Genomic DNA, 19,583 nt, shown 5'->3' on the forward strand with positions numbered 1-19,583 from the left:
GTAATTACCTTGTCGCTGAATGATAGCTGTTTAGAAAGCGGAATAAAAAACAACCGCATTCCGCCGGTGGGTTGGGTGGCAGTCATGATAAATTTGAATGACGCAAAGGAACAAACACCGGAAGACACGGAGACAGAAAGAGCGCCTAATACCAACTGAGTGTATTGCGGGAAACCACCACCTTTACACGCTAGTGCATTATGATCGTCCGTGCGCTGTCATGGCTAGAGCAAGCCAACAGGAAAAATACGTACAGAAAGAGAGCACGAATTACTAAATTTTTTATGCCTTGTTCTCTGAGTAGTAATTCACTGACTTTTATGCACAAACATAATCTTTTTATGCACATATTTTTACCTTTTGTGTTCTGGCTATGACAACGCAATGATGATGATAATGTACGGGTGTATAAAGGCGGTGTTTTGCGCAATAAACTCAGTTTGTAGTAGGCGCTCGTTCTCTCTCCGTGTCTTTCTGTGTTTGTTCCTGTACGCCATTCAAATTAATTATTAGCCAACTAGTCGAACAGCGAGTAGTTCGGCAGTCATGTTGCCATGGGCAGCATAAGAGGATTCTCGCACAGCTTCCGCGCTCCCCCAGGATCACGTTCCCCGAGACACTAGCGCCAATAAAGCACGTGTTACGTTCGCCGCTATGGCATATAGGGTAGCGCTGGTGAACACTATCATGCTTAGTTAAACTCCCGAAAGCAGAAGTCGGAGCAGAAGTCGAAACACTCCCGAAAGCAGAAGTCGGGGCAGTCGCCACCGTAGGTCAGGTGGTCACAAGACGCGGAATTCAGATTTCATAGTACTGGATCCAACCGGCGGCATTTAGTTTTTCGTTTGCTTTCTAATCAATTATTTTTCAGCGGTAAAATTATAAGACTACTGATCACTGACTCAAACAGAACGAATTAAAAGAATGTTAAAAACATTCCTTGACGCTCCTTTCACTCGTTGATTGTTTGCTTCCTTCATATGCACGTCATAACGGGCCTCTACTTTACATTTCCTTGCCTGCCTATTTATCAACAGGTTAGTTTTTCCTGAAACAAAACGCAAGAAACGCAAGCGATGACCAGACGCTATCTGTATAAGAACTGTCGGTGCCTATGTTGCTGCTCCATGCAGGGATGTCGCTGTTTATTGCGGGCGTGACGACTACGGAAGATTTCGCCTGATGCTCCAGGATCGTCTCAAAGGATTTGCACCTGCCGATGTCCGCTTGCCGCTGCCCGCGCTTTTCAAAAGCAATCAGCGGCCACGGGAACAAAAACATGATGCGGGCGGCGCCATCTGCGGGCGAAATTTAGCGCTCGCAAACATCTATTTCCTTTTCATGTACATATGCGTATACTGTTCCGCCACAGCCAATGTCCACCAATATGAACTACTCACTGTGTACCAAAATGCAATGTTTTCTTTGTGATTTCTAAGTACTTCTCATTTAGTTGAATGAAATTTCTCGTGAATCATCAGATATAATGACTTGCAGAAAAACTATGTTTCTATTACTTTCGTCATGTACTCGCACTTTCATCATAGCACTCCAAGCACCTCGACCGAACGTCTAATCAAGCTTGGAGTCCACAACACCTTTGAGGAGATCAGAGATGCAATCTTAGCATCGCAGAGAGCCCGACTGCAACAGACCACCACCGGAAGAGCCATTCTTCAGCGCATTGGTACACCACGAGATCTACAAGAGCTCTGGCGACACACTTCCCTACCTGCAAGCATAAGAAGACAGATCTCGGTGGCTCCGCTCCCAAAACATATGCATCCAGAAATCCACAAATGCAGACGGGAGGCTAGGGTCACTCATCTACGCCGGCGTCAAGAGTCAGATCACAAAGCAGTCTATGTAGACGTGGCGGCGTACACTGAACTGAGCATCTTTGTTGCAGTCGCCCTTGACCACAATTTTCAACTACTGATGAGTGTTTCACTCCGGGCTGAGGATCCTGCCGCGGCGGAAGCCTCCGCCTTCGCCCTTGCCATAAGGCATTGTGATCTGGCGGACAAATCAGCTCGCATAATAACTGACTCGAAGTGAGCCTGTCAATATTACATTACAGGGAGAGTCCCAAAAATGACAGCGGCTCTACTCATACCGTCAGGCCTATCACCTACACTTCAACGCCCCCATAACATTACTTGGACCCCGGGCTATTCAGGTCTTGAAGGCAACGAGGCGGCAAACGATCTAGCTCGTGAGCTAAAAAACCGAGCTGATCCTTGCCCGTACCTCACCCCTCTACCATCAAACTATGGGGAACGCCTGGAGATGCTTAGATTAGATCGTAGAATATATCCCCCTCCCCATAATAAACTCAGCACAGAAGAAGCCACATTTTGGAGGCGAATACAAACGAATACCTTCCTAACCTGTACTTGTACAGCTTCATTCACCCTTCCATATACCGCCCCTTCTGTCCATGGTGCGGCGATAAGCCTACGCTGTTTCACATTTCCTGGAATTGTCCCCAAAAACCACCTCATCTAAAAACACTACAGACATCATACGAGCAGTGGGAGGCAGCCCTGACCAGCAATGGTCTGGAGGACCAGTGTCGCATCATCAGACTGGTCCAGGCATCCGCCCAAGCCATTGGAGTCCTGGACTGAGGAGTCCGCCTACCTGACTCGTAGAACACTTCAATGAAATAAATGTTTTATCTCTCTCTCTCTCAAAGAGTTGCCGGCGCCACCGGCTTTGAATGTGTGCGACTCGCCGTGGAAAAATCTCTAACAGAGATAGCGCACACCGCGAAACGATTGCTGTTGCTCCCTCTCTCTTCGAGCACGAGGAGCTCTTTCAACTTGTCAACAGGCGCGGCAGAGCCGGCTCCAACACGGCGGCTGCCACATCGGCGGCGTCCCATGCCAAGCAGCAAGCCCTCACGCACGGGCCTGCCTCATCGCGTACAAAACAAGCCCAGTCGCGTCAGTGGAAACCCCGCCCAATGCCACAGATGCACCCTGAAGACTACGTGGTCATAATCAAGCCCAGGGTCACCGCCGACCTACGGAATACGTTCCGACGTGGTGAGTTGGGCAAAGCCCTGAACTCGCACCTCGGTATTTCTACTGCCTAGCACGTTATAAATATCGTCCCCGCCTGGGAGCAGAATCTGCTCGTTGTGGGCGCACGGAATCCACACCTTGCCGATCGCCTGCTCGGCGAATTCAAGTTGTCGACAACCAAAGGCACCCTGCCCGTACACGGGCATTTGAAACAAACCGGGGACGTGTGCCGCGGCGTCATCGGAGGCATCGCCGACGAGGAAACAAGCGCAACGCTCACCGCCCAAATTGCCTGGCGAGGCGGCCAGATTGCCAACATTCGCCGCCTCGGAAAATCATCCATCGCGGTGATCACCTTTGTTGGAAAGGTGGTCCCGGGGTACGTCCACTACAACGGGGAACTCACCCCCGTCCGAGAATACAAGCGCACTGTGCCGGCCTGTGTGAAGTGCGGTACTGTGGGACACCGCGCGGACATTTGCCCCACGCCTAACTCGCCCAAGTGCGGCCTTTGCGGCCAAACTGTGACTGTGACGCAGGACGGCCGTGCGCCACACGAGTGCAACCCGTCCTGTGCAATCTGTGGACTAGCCCACCCCACGGGCTCGAAAGATTGTAAGGTAAAATTCCGCAGACTTCATCTTGCCGGAGCCAAGCCCTCCCAACATAGGGTAACCGAGAAGCCAGCGCCTGGAAACAGGCAAGGTGCCCCCGTCGACGAAGCCAACGGCGGCGCGGTACGCGGCAATCACGCCACCGGCTCGCGCGAGGGAGACATCAACGCGGCCTCCTCCTCTCCCGGAGTGAAGTCAACGGGAGAGAAGAAGCGAAAGGAGAAAATGAAGAAGAATAAGCAGGCGCCACCACCGCCCCCTAGCGGAGACGACGCCAAGCACTTCCCCGCCCTCAAACCAAGTGGCGCTGCCGGAGCCCGCGCCCCGGCGCAGCAGCAACACACTCAGGTGAGCAGCTGGGCAGAGGTCGCCTCCTCCCCTCCCTCCTCCTCACCCTCTCCTCCCTCCTCGGCTTACGGCATTGATGTCGAAAGCCGCAGCCAAAATGAGCAGCTAAGAGCACAGATCGGGCACTTGCTCAGCAAAATTCAAAATTTAGAGGAAAAGCTAGCTGCTGCGACGGGTATCCCGAGTTCCGACGCCATGGAGAGTGAGTCCGAACTGCCGCCCGCGTTCGAGTCGGCAATGGCCGCAATGGAGGCGCGTCTCACCTCCCATTTCCAGAAAATGCTAGAAACGGCGATGAGCTGCATGGAAACCAAATGCTCGGCATCGGTCCCTGCAGCTATCAGCCGGTGCATGAAATCCAACACCACCCGAACGAGCCGGCTGTTCGAGGGGATCCGAGCCTTCAACAGGCACAAGAAAATTATCGGCACTCCCAGAGACGCGGATTCGGTGAACTCCAACCCTACACCCCAACCAGGTGCTGGCTCTGGGTCGGAGTCCCATCAGCCCCCATCTGACACCTCCATTGCTAATGATGGCAGGACGACCTAACAAGCGTTCCCCTCCTCCGAAAACACACAAACTGGTAACCGTAACGCAAGGGAATTGTAGAGGCTTCAAGGCCCGGCAGAAACGCGCGAACCTGCGTCTCTACCTAGAAACTTTCGAGGCCTTGCCCGCCGTGGTCGCCCTCCAGGAGCCAGGAACGGCGGCCAAGTTGACTAATTACGCGACGTTCCAGCGAGACCCCTCGTCGTGTCTCCTTGTACACAAGTCGTACACCGCCTCCGAAATTGACCTCGATCTCAATATACCGTACTCATACGCCATGGTAAGGATCCTTCCCCTTCGACGGTCGGATCCTCCCCTACACGTACTTAATGTATACTGCTCCCCGAAACTGAAGCGAGTGACCTTCGCGGACCTCTTTAGCCGTGCACTTAAAGAGGCGGGTTGCGACCCCCTGCTGATTGTGGGCGACTTCAACGCCCCTAGCCAGCTATGGGGCTATCGTAAGGAGGAATTGCGCGGACGCATGCTCGCGGAGTTGGCGTCCACACTGGGGCTCACCCTCCACACTGACCCGGCATTTCCTACGCGCGCGGGCAACTCGGTGACCCGAGACACATGCCCGGACCTCACCTTCAATCGCAACATAAGACACGCTGACCGGATCAACACCGAGGAAACCCTCGGCAGCGACCACTGCATCCTCAACACCACTGTTTATACACCTCCCTCAAGCGCCCCACCACACAAGCACACATCCCCAATTGGACCACCTTTCGCCAAAATTTCCCATCCGACGCCAACACGAACATCACAAAGCAAGGCTACACGAATTGGTCCCAGTTAGTCATATCGCACCATCGCTCCCACGAGAAGCAGATACAGCTCACAGAGGCAGTCACGGACGTGGACAACCACCTATTCCACCTCTGGCAAGCGCGCCGCGGCCTTACGCGCCGCTGGAAGCGCCAGAAACACAAGAAGCTCAAAGCGCGCATTGCGGACCTCACCCGGCAGGCAGCAGAGTACGCGGCCCAACTCGCTGACTCCAACTGGGTGGAACGCTGCAACACGGCGGCTAGGCAAATGTCGAGCCGCAACACATGGCGGCTCTTCCGAGCCCTCATCAACCCAACGCAGACCCGCACAGAAACGCACAAGCAACTACACAAAGCCATGCACTCATTCCAAGGAAATACAACGCAGTTGGCACAGGCACTCCGGGATCGCTACCTGCGCACAACTCAGGACGGCCGCACATCGGCCTTTTCCTACGCAGGCAGGGAAAACTCGGAGTTGGACAAGCCTTTCCAGCTTCACGATCTGCGGGCCAGTCTGGCCATAATGAAGAGGGGCACCGCGCCGGGCCGGGACAAGGTTACCGTAAAACTTTTGGCGAACCTTCCTGATTCAGCGTACCAGTGCCTTCTAGAATACATTAATGCGATCTGGACGGGGGAAACCCCACTCCCCATTGACTGGAAGACGGCCCTTGTCACCTTCATCCCGAAGGCCGGGAAACCAATCGACACAGACAACCTCCGCCCCATCTCTCTCACCTCGTGTGTGGGCAAATTGATGAAGACGATGGTACGGGATCGGCTGTCCGAATACCTCGAACAACACAACACCTTCGCGGACACCATGTTTGGATTTCGCCCACACAGATCCGCACAGGATGTCCTTCTCCAACTCGACCGCGAAATCTTGAACCCCATCACATACCCCCAAAACGACAAAATTGTCCTCGCGCTCGACCTGAAAGGAGCGTTCGACAATGTAACTCACGAGGTCATACTCCCACACTTGAGTCAAACTCACTGCGGCATCAATACCTTCAATTACGTGAAGCAATTTCTCACGGACAGACTATCATACATCAAAATACAGGACCAAGAGCATGGACCTTTCCTGCTCGGCACGAGGGGGACTCCACAAGGCGCGGTGCTGTCCCCTCTGCTATTCAACATAGCCATGATGCGCCTACCTGCCCTGCTGGGTGCCGTCGAAGGGGTCCAGCACGCGCTGTACGCCGACGACATCACCCTCTGGGCTACGCAAGGGTGCCTAGGGGACATGGAGACCAGCCTGCAAACGGTCGCCAGCATAGTGGACCGCTATGCCCGGGACTGTGGTCTGCAATGCTCCCCGCAGAAATCGGAATTCGTGCATCTGCGCCCCTCGCGCACATGCTCGACACAAATAAATCTCTCCCTGCAAAGCGGCCCCATTAACGAATCCAAGGAAATCAGAGTCCTCGGACTCTTCATACACAACCAGCGACGTTGCGACACAACACTCGCCAAGCTCCGGCAGGTGGGGGACCAGGTGGGCCGCATGGTCCGCCGGGTTTCCAACAAGCGCGGTGGGTTACGATGCAAAGACGCCTTACGGCTGGCGAACGCATTCGTGACCAGTCGAATCTTGTATTCGACTCCCTACCTCCACCTGCGGAAACTGGAAGAGGATGCTCTCGAGGTCATCCTCCGCAAAATCATGAAACGCGCGCTGGACCTCCCGGTCTCTACCTCTACCAGCCACCTCATGGGACTGCGGATGGTGAACACTTTCAGGGAGCTTCGGGAGGCCCAGCTCAACAACCAATACACTCGTCTCACAAAGACATGGTCGGGTCGCCGCCTTCTAGCCCGACTTCACATCCAGCACACCCAATTCACAGAGGAGAGATGCCGCCTTCCCGTACACTGGAGACGCGCCCTCCACGTGCGGCCTCTCCCCACCAACATGTCCAAAGAGGACCATAATGGCAGGCGCCAGGCGCGGGCGGAAGCCTTGGACCGCCATTTTGGGAATAAACCAGGAGTCTTCTACGTGGACGCCTCCGGCCCGGACCCCAAGGGATGGTACACGGCTGCGGTCGTCCACGAGGGCAAAACAGTAGACGCCCTTACTTTCAAGGCCCAGTCAGCAATTCACGCAGAAGAGGTCGCCTTCGCCCTGGCAGCCTCCGACTCCTCCTCCAAATACATAATCACCGACTCGCGAGGGGCTTGTCGAAACGTCGAGCAAGGGTGGGCTACTCCCCTGGCTTATCGCATCTATCAAAATTTTAGCCGAGACTCCGATCCTGCACACCGATCTATTATTTGGGCTCCAGGTCACCAAGGCCTCCACGGAAACGAAGCAGCCGACGCCGCCGCCCGCGCGCTCTCTCTCCGGGCGTTTCCCTCGGGACCCGACGATGACCAGGACTCCGATTTCAATCCGGTTTACACTTTTAAGGAAATATGCGATTACTACAAATCCACCCACCAAACTCTTCCCACTCCTTGCAAAGGGCTGGGGAAGGCCAACGAGCGGGTACTCCTGCGCCTGCTGACTAACACGATGCTGTGCCCGGCAACTCTAAAGCATTTCAATCCTCAATTCGACGGGCGGTGCTCTCACTGTGGGGAGGTGTCGGACACCTACCACATGGTGTGGGCCTGCCAGCAGAACCCATCCCTACCCCCTATCCCCAACCCCACCCGAGAGGACTGGGAGGCGACCCTGTTCGGCTGCTGCACCCTCCAGGCCCAAAGGGCCTTAACGCAGCGTGCCCGGGCTGCGGCAACCGCCAATGGGGTGCCTGACTAGGCATCCCCACCTAGTGGTTGTAAGGGCGTGACCCTTCAGGTCACGGACCCCAACACCTCTCTCTATAATTAATAAATGTTTTTACCACCACCACCACCCTCTCTCTTGGATAGTGACATCACTGCGTTACTTTGACTTCTGTAAAATCAAGCCCAGGAACATTATTTCCCAGCTCCCAAAAAGAGCGTGCCTTCTTTAGTTGAAACACATATTCTTATTTTTGTACTACTCTATGCGCTGCCTCTGCTGCCTCTGATCTCTGATACCTGTAGTGTGTTTTCTGTGCTTCTCAGTATACATGAATGAGATTGCTTACCTAAAGCGCGAATTCGGAAACGAGCTCAGCTGAATAATTGCACAGGATACATAAACAAAGACTAAGAAGAGATGAAGCATGAGTGCGCCGAAGTAAAGGAAAATGCTGCGCTTAGAGAATGTCAAGATCAGCTGCTATAAGAGCTTTAAAAACTAAGAAAACAGGTTCATGACAACTCTCTAAGAGTGACAGAACAAGATCAGTGCTCTAAGAACATGAATGTTAAAATAAAGGGTGTTCCGTGCGAGGATAACGAAAACCTGGAAGTGCTGCTTGCTCAAGTGGGCGACGCAGTGGGCAAGCCTTATAGCAAGATATCGAAATGTGCCACAGTGTTCTCGTAAGGAATGACACAGAAAGCAAGAACAATGTTGTTGCCTCTAACCGCTGTGCGAAACGAAATAGAGTAATTAAATTGAAGAAAGTAGGCAGCATTTTCCACAAACGCGTCGGTTTTGTTGAACGACTACATTTGTCCACAGTTTAAGTTTCTGCTGAGAATGAGTATGGCACAAAAGAAGGAAATTATTTGGCGTTTTGCATGTACAAAGTGTTCGCACTGAAAACAGAGACTTCTGGAGTCATCCGGATTTGATGGGAAGCTGATTTTAAAAAATAGCATAAGAACCCCCCCGCCCACCGGAATTCGATATTGCATGCTCTTTCCCCGTCTCTATGAACACTCGAAAAAATATTGCTTGCCTTACCAATGGTGTCTTTGCCCTTCTATATACTAATGCGCAGTCTGCAAAGACTAAGAACGACGAAATAACATTTCTTTATGAATTTAAGTTCAAGTTGCATTTCATAGTCATCACGAAAACATGTGTAAAACACCCAATGAAGTGCTTTATTTGCCTGGTTACAGAAGTTTTTACCTAAACAGGCCCTGCAGGCGCGGTGGGGGAGCTTTGCAATTGGTATCACAACAGTAGTCATGTGTTGTGTTCCCCGACTTCTCGCCTATTACTCGGGATTACTACTCACTGACGCTCCGATGCCAACAGTCTGTTGTTATTTATCAGCGACCTGACGGGAGTACAGAAAAATTTTAGTCAACTTTTAGAAGCTCCTGAATTTTGCGTGTTTCAATAAACTGCAGATTACTCTCGGTGGGTGCTGCAATATTAACATGCTCCAGCCGACTTCAATTTCGCAAGATATTTCTTTGCTTCTGGATACATTTTATTACTCAACAGCGATAACAGAGCCTACACGCTTCGACTGTCACTGTGAAAGTTCCCTTGACATCAACATCAGAAATAACACGAAAGGCTGCATCAAAGCTGACGTTATCCCTGCAGATGTGAGTCATCACTTGCCTATATTTATTTTTTTTTTCAAACCGGGTGACCTGTGTAAGGAATTTGAAAAGCATTGCGAATTAGTTTTAGCTCTAGAAATGAAACAAACAATGCGGGACAATTTTAGAACTGTATTTGAAGAAATCGACTTTACATCTAGCTTGAGTGTGCTACTACTGATGCCTATGACACCTTCTTGAGTGTGCTTATATGGGCCTACACAGATTTCTTTAGATATAAATCTATCAAACAGCCTAAAATATGTCGTAAGCCCTAGATCACTAAAGAATGCATTAGAATTATTTGAAAAAAATAATGCTACGTACTTGCAGTTTTTCGAAACATAAGATCCCAATGGTTTCTCAGCATTTAAGAAATACAGAAACAGTGTAACAGAGGTTTTATGCGACGCAAAACGCTCGTTTTGAAAATCTTTTTGGTCGTGTTCCTATTCATCATCATCATCATCATCATTTATTAACCCTTAAGGGTCCCGTCAGGGACATTACATAAGGGGGGGGGGGGTGGTACAGGAGTGTTCAGCCGTCATACATGCATATAAATAGAATGAATTTAAATATAGAGGGAATATAAAAATACAGAAAAATATAGAAAATATAGAATAGAAAAAAAAAGTAAAACAAGACGAAAAAAGACAGAAGTAACAAATTCAAATAATCACGTCAGGACAGAGTGTAGCAGAAATATAAACAAAAACAAATTGCAACTTTGGAAGTAGCACAGGATGGTCAGTTAGCAGGGCTTGGAAGCTGGCATAGGGTGCAGGAAAAAATTATTTCTCGTTGAGATTGTCGATTAGGAGCTGTCTGAATCTGGAAGGATTAGTCTCAATGACAATTTGTTCAGGGAGGTTATTCCAGCTTTCTATAGCACTGGGAAGGAAAGATTTATTGAAATAATTGGTGGAGCCGTGCAAACGCTGTATGCTTAAGGAGTTAAATAAACGAGATGATCGTACCGGAGCTCGTAGAAGGTTTTCTCGAAGTGCTGGAAAGTTAAAGTACAGTTTGTGAAAAAGACAAAGAATTGAAGTTTTCCTGCGAAAGGCTAATGACTTGATGCCGAGAGATGATTTCAACGCTGTGATGCTGAGCTGAGATTTATACTGTGAGGTGATGAAGCGTGCTGCCCGATTCTGGATGGCTTCGAGTGAATCTATCAAGTAGGCTTGGTGAGGATTCCATATTGTTGAGGCGTATTCTAGTTTAGTTCTAATGTACGTTTCATATGCTAGTTGTCTGGTGGCTGCGGTGGACATGGAAAGTGATCGCCTGATGAATCTGAGTGATCTGGAGGCACTAGCACATAGTTTCGTGATGTGATTAGCCCAGGTTAGGTTGGTTGTTATCTCGATGCCGAGGTACCGGTATGAATTAGTTTGAGACAGCGCTATGGAGTTCAGGGAGTACGAAAAATGAAGAATCGAAAGTTTACGTGAGATGTGCATGAACTTACATTTAGAAACGTTGAGCTGCATTAGCCAGTCGGAACACCACTTCTGAATTCGGCTTAGGTCATCCTGTAATAATTCCTGGTCACTGTTATTGTTCATGCGGCGATAAATGACGCAGTCATCCGCAAAGAGACGGACAGATGATAATATACCAGATGGCAAATCGTTGATGGCTCAGGTTGATGGCAGAGGGGGTGGGGGTGGGGGGGGGCGAACGCTCTCTCGAGCGGGTCGACTAAACTTTTAAACCGAAGTACGCGAAAGTGAGGACAATGATATTGCAATCAATAGACAAATTTCAAAAGGTAAAGACCTAGCAAACAAGTTTAAGGACTAATTTACGACTTTAGGAAAAAGCGACCGTAGCGGTAAAGCATTGTGCTATTTGGGCCTAACGAACGCCGACACTATTTTGTTTTTTATCCAGGTACCATATGAAGTTTATTCTACTTTTATTTCCCTGAGAAACAGCAAACCGCGTGATATTGATTGTCCCATCATCCGCCCCATAAAGTTTCTACTTGACCTCCTAGTACCTGCTCTCACACATATATTTAACATCTTTTGCGCTACTGGTGTTTTTCCACAAGAAATGCGGCTCGCCAGATTGATTGTTGTGTTTAAATCAGGAAATAAGCATCAGTTTTCAAATTAGCGATCAATGTCTGTGAAGCCTGTCATGTCCAAAAGATTGGAAAAAGTAATTTGCAATATGGTTGTGTTGTTTTGTGCCAAGCATTGCATTATATCGCCGGAGCAATTTGGTTTCCGACAAGGTATCTCAACAGAACTCGCCCTTATTACATCAAAAGTATTTAAAAATAAAGGTTTTGAAAAAATTAACACTTGATGCCTTTATAGAGTTGTCTAATGTTGTTGGCAGAACTAACCGCATAAGACTATTTCCTCAACTAGAACACTATGAATGCCGCGGTATACCTTTCACGATTTTACAGTTATATCTGAGAGCGAGACATGAATGCACTTTACTACAAAAATAGACTCATCAACTCTACGGAATGTATCATGTGGAGGGCCACAAAGTTGTAAGCTAGGACCCATTCAATTTACAATTTATGTAAATGATATATTAAGAGTAAGCGGCCGGGCATTCTTCATGGTCGGCGCAATGACACTAGTTTTTTTCATTGTCAGAATTCTGCGTAGTCTTATTCATTTCGTTCCGCCTAGGATTAAATTAATGCTCTATGATCCCTTATTTTCCCCAACACCGATTTCCCCACATGGTTGACCACGTGGTGCGGAGCACCTTCCGGCAGCCCGGTGCCGTGGCTGGTCACGTGGTTCGTCTCGCGGTTCGTCACGTGACCACACGTGGTTGGTCACGTGGTGAGGTTTACAGAAGATGTGCAAACTGGCGAGGCGCGCGCGGCGGCGGGTCTGTCATGCCAGCTGTGCGGCTTGTGACGTCACTGCTCCTCGCGCATGCGCAGCGCGGCTCTCCAGGAGCCACGCGACACTGCTCAACCTGAGCCAGTGTAGCTTACGCAGCAAAAAAATTGGCAGTGGCTTAGCTCAGCTATGCCAGGATCAGGGGCGTAGCCAGGGAGGGGGGCTTATGGGGCTTCATCCCGCCCCCCCCCCCCCCCCGAAATGTTTTCGACCAGTCACGCACCGCCCACCAAAACCACCGGCGCCGGAAGTCATTATGGATTTTGCCACCTGCAATGCCTTTTTCAGACTAGAAAATACATTTTTTGCGCAAGCATTGCTAGCGCGGGTTGGATTTCATGGTAACTCCCATGCACACGGAGACACGCAACGCAAGGAGCCCCATCCTAGCACAAACTTTCAAGGGCCTATCGATGGCAAGCGGGCTCGCCGCGGCATCTCGCGGCAGCCGCGGAGTCTACGGAGCCATAATCATCATCATCATCATCATCAACAGCCTGACTACACCCACTGCAGGGCAAAGGCCTCTCCCATGTCTATCCAATCAACCCTATCCTTTGCCAGCTGCATCCACCCTTTGGCTGCAAATATCTTAATCTCATCCGCCCACCTAACCTTCTGCCGCCCCCTGCTACGCCTACTTTCTCTTGGAACCCACTCCGTTACCCTTAAGGACAAGCGGTTAGTATGCCTTCGCATTACATGCCCTGTCCAAGCCCATTTCGTTCTCTTGATTTCGACTAGGATGTCATTACCCCGCGTTTGTTCTCTCACCCACTCTGCCCGCTTCCGGTCTCTTAACGCATTTCAATTCCGAAACGTAATGGATATAAAGTTCCCAAAAATTTTTGGCGAGACAACTTCACATTTCAAAAGTCGTGCTTTAGATTTTCAAATCAGGAACTTCAATTGATTTATTATTCTGGTAAACTTTTGACGCCAAAAGTGCCCTGACAAAGGTCCCCAGGGGGTTTTTGGGGACGTAGAAGGCTATAAAACTGGACTGCGAGTGTAGTGATATTGTTGCCTCATGTGTGCCCCTCTTATGATGCTATTGTTGAGATAATGCTCTCATAGGTCCTCTCTTCGGAGAGAAGTTCTTTTGCTCCTGTAAATAATGTAAATAAATCCCACGAGTAATCTTTCCTCCAATAATCCAACTCCTTCACTCGTCGGCCTGCCTTGTCCTAATGGTGGTACCAGCGGCTTCGGAGCGAGCGTCGTTTAGACCCGTGGCTCCGTCAGAACGTCTCCGAATCGCCACATCTAACAGCCACACAAGCCAAATCAACACACTGTGAGACAAGTTCACAAACCACACAGTGAGGTCTGATGAGACGAAGGGTTGTGGAGATTCGTTTGTGCCGTCATGTCACAGAAGAGGATATCAATATTTTTTTCACCTGTTAAAAAGCGCCCATGCCAAGACACCGAAGCCAGCAAAGGTAATCATGTTCATATCTATTTTTTTCTACTTTGACTTGTATTCGCGAGGACATATTGAGCCTCTTCAATTTTCTTGCACTCGTTACTCGCATGCTGCCACAGCCACATGGTCAGAACCACAGAGGTCACATGGGCTTTAAATTAAATGAGGTTGCAGATTCTTTACCAATGGAATCTCTGTCACATATAATAAGGAATCTAAAATAAAATTATGAAGGAAGGAGGTGTGAAGAAGACGACGTGGACTAACCGAAGAATAACGAAGAAGAAGCTTTCAGTGAGGTGGAAAGAATGATTGGTGGAGAAGAATTCAGTGAGGTGGAGAGAGAAGATTGGTTGAGGAGAGAAGAAGGAGAAGACGACTACAAGGCTTACGTGGACTAACGCCAAGGCTATAAAAGGGCGAGGGAGAGCGAGGCACGGGGGGGGGGCGCACAGAGAAGCAGATGCTCTGGCGGGTCAGGGACGCTTCGGCTGGATCAGAGCGATGCCGGCTACAGCTACGATGAGCTCGCGTCCTACGGCTTCGCATCGTGGACTTCCTGCTGTTCCTGAGCCCGTTCCGGAGAGTCATACAAGGACGCTACCACCTGTTACGGGCAGGGGTGTCTCCAGCGCTGTTGCCAACCATCCGGGTGGTGCCCCCAACGCCAACAACACCGGCATCACCTCCACGGGCGCTTGGACCAGGAGCTTGTACGACGCAGCCAGCTACATCAGCCCAAGCACATCGAACGCTGCCTCAACGCCGGCTATTGGATCCATACAACGCCGCAGCCGCACCGAACCAACTGTGAGCATGAACGCCGACCGCTACCAGATTAACGCTAGAAGTAGACGCTAGTAGCAGTGTTAACCGGATCGTGTGTATTGATAGTCTTTGTGTTTTGTGTTAGTTTTGTTAGTTTCGTGTGAGTTTGTGTGTGTCACGTAGGGCGTATTAAATGTGCATCTGTGTGGGTACACCTGTCGCCTAGTCCATTCCTTCGGTCCGAGTGTTATTCGGGGCGATCCGTGACAAAGTGGCGAGCTTGTACCAGAATTCATTTCCTTGTTTCTTTTTCGCTTTGTCTTGGATTTTTTCGATCTCTCGACGGCAGAAAGTATGGATTTGGCAAGAACGTTAGAACTGGCGCTCAAGCTAGGGTTAAGCAAGGAAGAGGCGATGCATCTCTATGAAAAGAAGGGAAAGAGGCATACAGAGGAAAGGGCACAAGCACGCGCAGACGCTCGCAAGGCAGAAGAGCGAGAAGAGAAAAGAGCTCGCGAGGCAGAAGAGTGAGAAGCTAGAAGAGCTCGCGAGGCAGAAGATCAGGTGAAAAGAAGGATAGAACGGGAGAAGAAGTTTCTTTTGTGGAAACAGGCGCATGTCGCGGGAGGATATGAGGAGATCACGGACAGTGATCAGTGTTCCTTAGCGGGTAGAGAATCTCCTAGACCGGCCAGAATTTGTCCAAGGAAACTGATGGCTCCCTTCCATGACAAAAAGACGATCTGGATGCATATCTGCAACGATTCGAGCGGATAGCTTTGGGGCAAGGCTGAGAGCGCAGTGAATGAGCCACGGCATTGAGCATGTGTTTAGTCGAAGAGTTGCTGAATGTGTTTGGAAGGATGCCTGCTGCTGATTCCATGCACTACGAGAGTTTAAAAAAGGGACTCCTCCAAAGATTCAGGCTTACGGCAGAGGGTTTTCGTGAGAGATTTCGCACCTCGAAACCTCAGGATTCAGACACTGCTAAGCAGTTTTCTTGCAGGCTGACCAAGTATTTTAAACGGTGGCTCGATATGTCAAACACAGAAAAGAGTTTTGAAGGGATGCGTGGCAAGCTGGTCATAGAGCAATTTTTAGCTTGTTGCAGCTCAGAGCTAGCGCTATTCTTTAAAGAAAGTTGTGTTCTTTGGAAGAATTCGCCGACACTGCAGACCAATTGCTCGAGGCTTAACGGCTAAAAAGTTTGAGTAAGGCAAATGAGGAAACCCAAAAGATCCTACAGACAGATGCGGCAAAACCAAGAGCATATGGCGGTGCATCCAAGGCGCCAATAAGGTGTTTTCTCTGCGGCAAGGTGGGACACCGTGCACTTGACTGTCGGACTAGTAGCGCTGACCAAAAAACACAGGTTGTGTGTCATGGTTATAACAGGAGGGGTTATACTCTGGATGATTGCCGATACAGAACACAGGACCGAGCTGCATGCGTTGTCGACTCTAGGGTAGAACTTGTCACGGCACCTGAAGTTCCACAGCTTAAAGGAGAGCAAACGCCGCTAGAAAATGAGGAGGTGAGTGCAACGCCCAAGTCGAAAGCAGCAATGCCGGTGGTGGTTGGGCAAATAGAGGACAGTCCTATATTGGCGCTTAGAGACAGCGAAGCCAACACAGTTTTGGTTCCGAGAAGCCTGGTGAAGGACGAGGATCTTACAGGGGAAGCGTCAGCCATCAGTCTTGTAGATATCACGGTAAGGTACCTTCCTGAAGCCAGCATTGTAGTGTCTACGCCATATTATACTGGGCAGGTAGTGACAAAATGCGTAGACCAACCCATCTACGATCTCATCTTGGGAAACATTACGGGTGCAAGAAGTGTCGAAGACTCCAATCCCAAGTGGAGGATGCTCGATGTTGAAGAACTTCGAAAGGAGGAAAGTCCCGCGACAGCTCAGACGGGTGCAGTCAGTTTCTCGTCGGCAGTGGAGACGAAAGCTCAAGCGACAGCCCGAGCAACGCAGCGTCCGCTCTATACTCATGTTATGATGTGCCTGAACGTAACACGGGCGAAATTGCAATTAGGCAAAGAGAAGACCCGAGCTTGAAGGCCTGCTTCGAAAGAGTCGGAAGAAAGTGAAAAGAAAGAAGAGTCGTACGTCATTTGAACATCAATTGGTAAATGGTCTTCTGCACAGGGAATGCATATTTAGTTCAGGCCATTATGGCCGGACAACAGGGTGTTCAAAAACAGTGTCTAGGATCACAGAGGAGTTCTTTTGGCCGGGTGTTCAGAGTGACTTTAAGCGCTTTGTTCGCTCATGGGACGCGTGCCAGAGCACAGCTCCGAAAGGAAGAGTTGGTCCCGTACCTGTAGGCAAGATGCCAGGCATCGACCTACCGTTTCAGCGAGTGGCTATTGACATTGTGGGGCCAATCTCTTCAGTATCCGCCAAAGGCAATAGATATGTGCTTACTCTGGCCACTCGTTATCCTGACGATATTGCACTGCGAACTATTGACAGTATTCAAGTGGCGGAGGGTCTTGTGGAAATGTTTTCGCGCTATGGGTTCCTGAGGGAAGTTTTGAGTGACCGGGGCTCGAACGTCACATCGGAACTAATGAAGGAGGTTAACCGCATTTTGTCAGTAAGGCAGTTACTGACGACGCCTTACCCTCCCATGTGTAATGAGCCTGTAGAGCGGTTCAACGGCACCTTCAAAAATATGATCAAGAAAATGTGCCAGGTGAAACCTACTGGTTGGGATAGATATCTCCCAGCTCTTTTGTTTGCTTACCGCGAAGTACCGCAAACGAGTCTTGGTTTCTCGAACTTCGAGATGTTGTGTGGGAGAACCGTTAGAGGTCCACTTACAATATTCAAGGAGCTGTAAGCTAATAAGGAGATTGCATTAGATCTCAAGACAACATACACATACGTTCTTGATTGCGGGACAAGTTAGAAAAAACATGCAGGCTTGCATATCAAGGCCTGGAAAATGCGCGTGAACGCCATAAGGGAAATTATGAAAAGGAAGCCATTAACAGGAATCTTAATCCGGGCGACAGGATTCTTGTGCTGCTAACCACGGATCATAATAAGTTACTAATGCAATGGAAGGAACGTTACCTTGTAACGCAGAAGAAAAATGACATTTATTATGAGTTATTGATAAATAACTGCAAGAAGGTTTCCCATGCAAAAATGTTGAAAAAGTACGACGAAAGAGTTCCCTACAGTGCGCCGCCAAGGTAGCATGCGCGGTAGTTGCCGAGAAGACAGATCATGGTGCCGAGGTGCCCACGTGCAGTGGGGAGAAAAATGCAGGAGGGGATGATGTACTAAGGGAAGCCCAATGTGAATGAAGACAGACGATCACTGCTGTACTTCAAATCAAGGGGGAGATGTTTTCGCGTAGGCCAAGCAAAACGGAGGTCATATGTTGCAAATTAGAGCTCTCTACAGATAGAGCGAACTGAACAGCTCTAGGTATCTCTGCCATGTATCGTGTTGTTTTTGCTGTGTTAAATTATCTCTGGGGTTTATCTTTTTATTGTTGTTGTTTTTATTTGTGTTATGTGATTATACAAGGGAGTGTGTTGTGGACATAACCTGTTTAATGAGGACTCTGTACGGACAACGGCAGCGGTGTGTTATTGTTCTGAAAACACAGTTTGGTGTGCAAAATTAGTGGTGCACTCTTGGTGTGTGCTGGACATCTGCGGTGTGTTGTGTGCTGGGTCCAGAATCGCCGCAGAAGATAGTCGGTTGGCTGGATGGCTTGAAGATGAGTATGACGGGAGCAGTTTTTCATAGAAAAACTCTTGAGAGAGAGGACCCTTGTCGCATATAAATATCAGTCTAAAATAAAATTATGATGGAAAGAGGTATGAAGGAGACGACGTGGATTAACCGTAGAATAAAGAAGAAGCATTCGGTGAGGTGAAGAGAGCTGATTGGTAGAGAAAAGAAGAAGACGACGACAAGGCTTATGGGGACTAACGCCAATTCCATAAAAGGGCGAGGAAGAGTGAGGCACGAGGGGCAAGAACAGAGAACCGGAGGCTCCGGCGGGTCAGGGTCACATCGGCTGGAAGAGAGCGACGCCGGCTACTGCTCCGGTGAGCTAGCGTTCTACGGCTTCGCACCGTGGACTTCCTGCCGTGCCTGAGCTCGTTCCGGGGAGTCCACGGAGGAAGCTACCACCTGCTACGGCCAGGGGTGTCTCCAGCGCTGTTGCCACCCATCCGGGTGGTGCCCCAACGCCAACAACACCGGCATCATCTCCACGGGCGCTTAGACATGGAGCCTTATACGACGCAGCCAGTGACGCCGCCAGCGACGCTAGCCGAAGCACGTCAAACGCCGCCTCGAAGCCGGCTACTGGATCCATACAACGCCGCCGCCGCACCTAACCGACCGTGAGCACGAACGCCGATCGGTACAAGTAGGACGCTAGTTGTAGACGCTAGTAGCAGTGTTACCGGATCGTGTGTATTGATAGTCTTTGTCTTTTGTGTTAGCTTTGTTAGTTTTGTGTTCTAGTGTGTGTGTGTCACGTAGGGTGTAATAAATATGCATCTTTGTGGGTACACATGCCACCTAGTCCATTCTTTCGGTCCGAGTGTTATTCGGGGAGATCCGTGACACTCTCTCTGTGGCCCAATTATTGCTGTCCAGCCAATCTGTGCATATTCAGCTGCGGTGATGTATCGCAGCTACAAAATATTTCAGGAATTTGCTGCCTCAGCACTTATATCATCTCCCGAATATCAGCGTCCTCTGCATTCTTTGAGTAGCAAAGACTGGCGCTCGCGCCGAC

General features: G+C 49.8%; 1 long non-coding RNA gene across 1 annotated transcript in view; it reads left to right on the plus strand.

Moving 5' to 3' along the window:
- Positions 1–1,377, plus strand: part of LOC144134657 (uncharacterized) — a 47,154-nt gene extending 45,777 nt beyond the window's left edge. Inside the window, exon 6 of the long non-coding RNA XR_013315195.1 lies at positions 1,134–1,377. This is a non-coding gene — a long non-coding RNA (uncharacterized LOC144134657). The remainder of the gene's footprint in view (positions 1–1,133) is intronic.
- Positions 1,378–19,583: the final 18,206 nt, after the last annotated feature.

The sequence above is a fragment of the Amblyomma americanum genome, chromosome 5, assembly GCF_052857255.1.
Source record: "Amblyomma americanum isolate KBUSLIRL-KWMA chromosome 5, ASM5285725v1, whole genome shotgun sequence".
NCBI classification, from domain to species: Eukaryota; Metazoa; Arthropoda; class Arachnida; order Ixodida; family Ixodidae; genus Amblyomma; species Amblyomma americanum.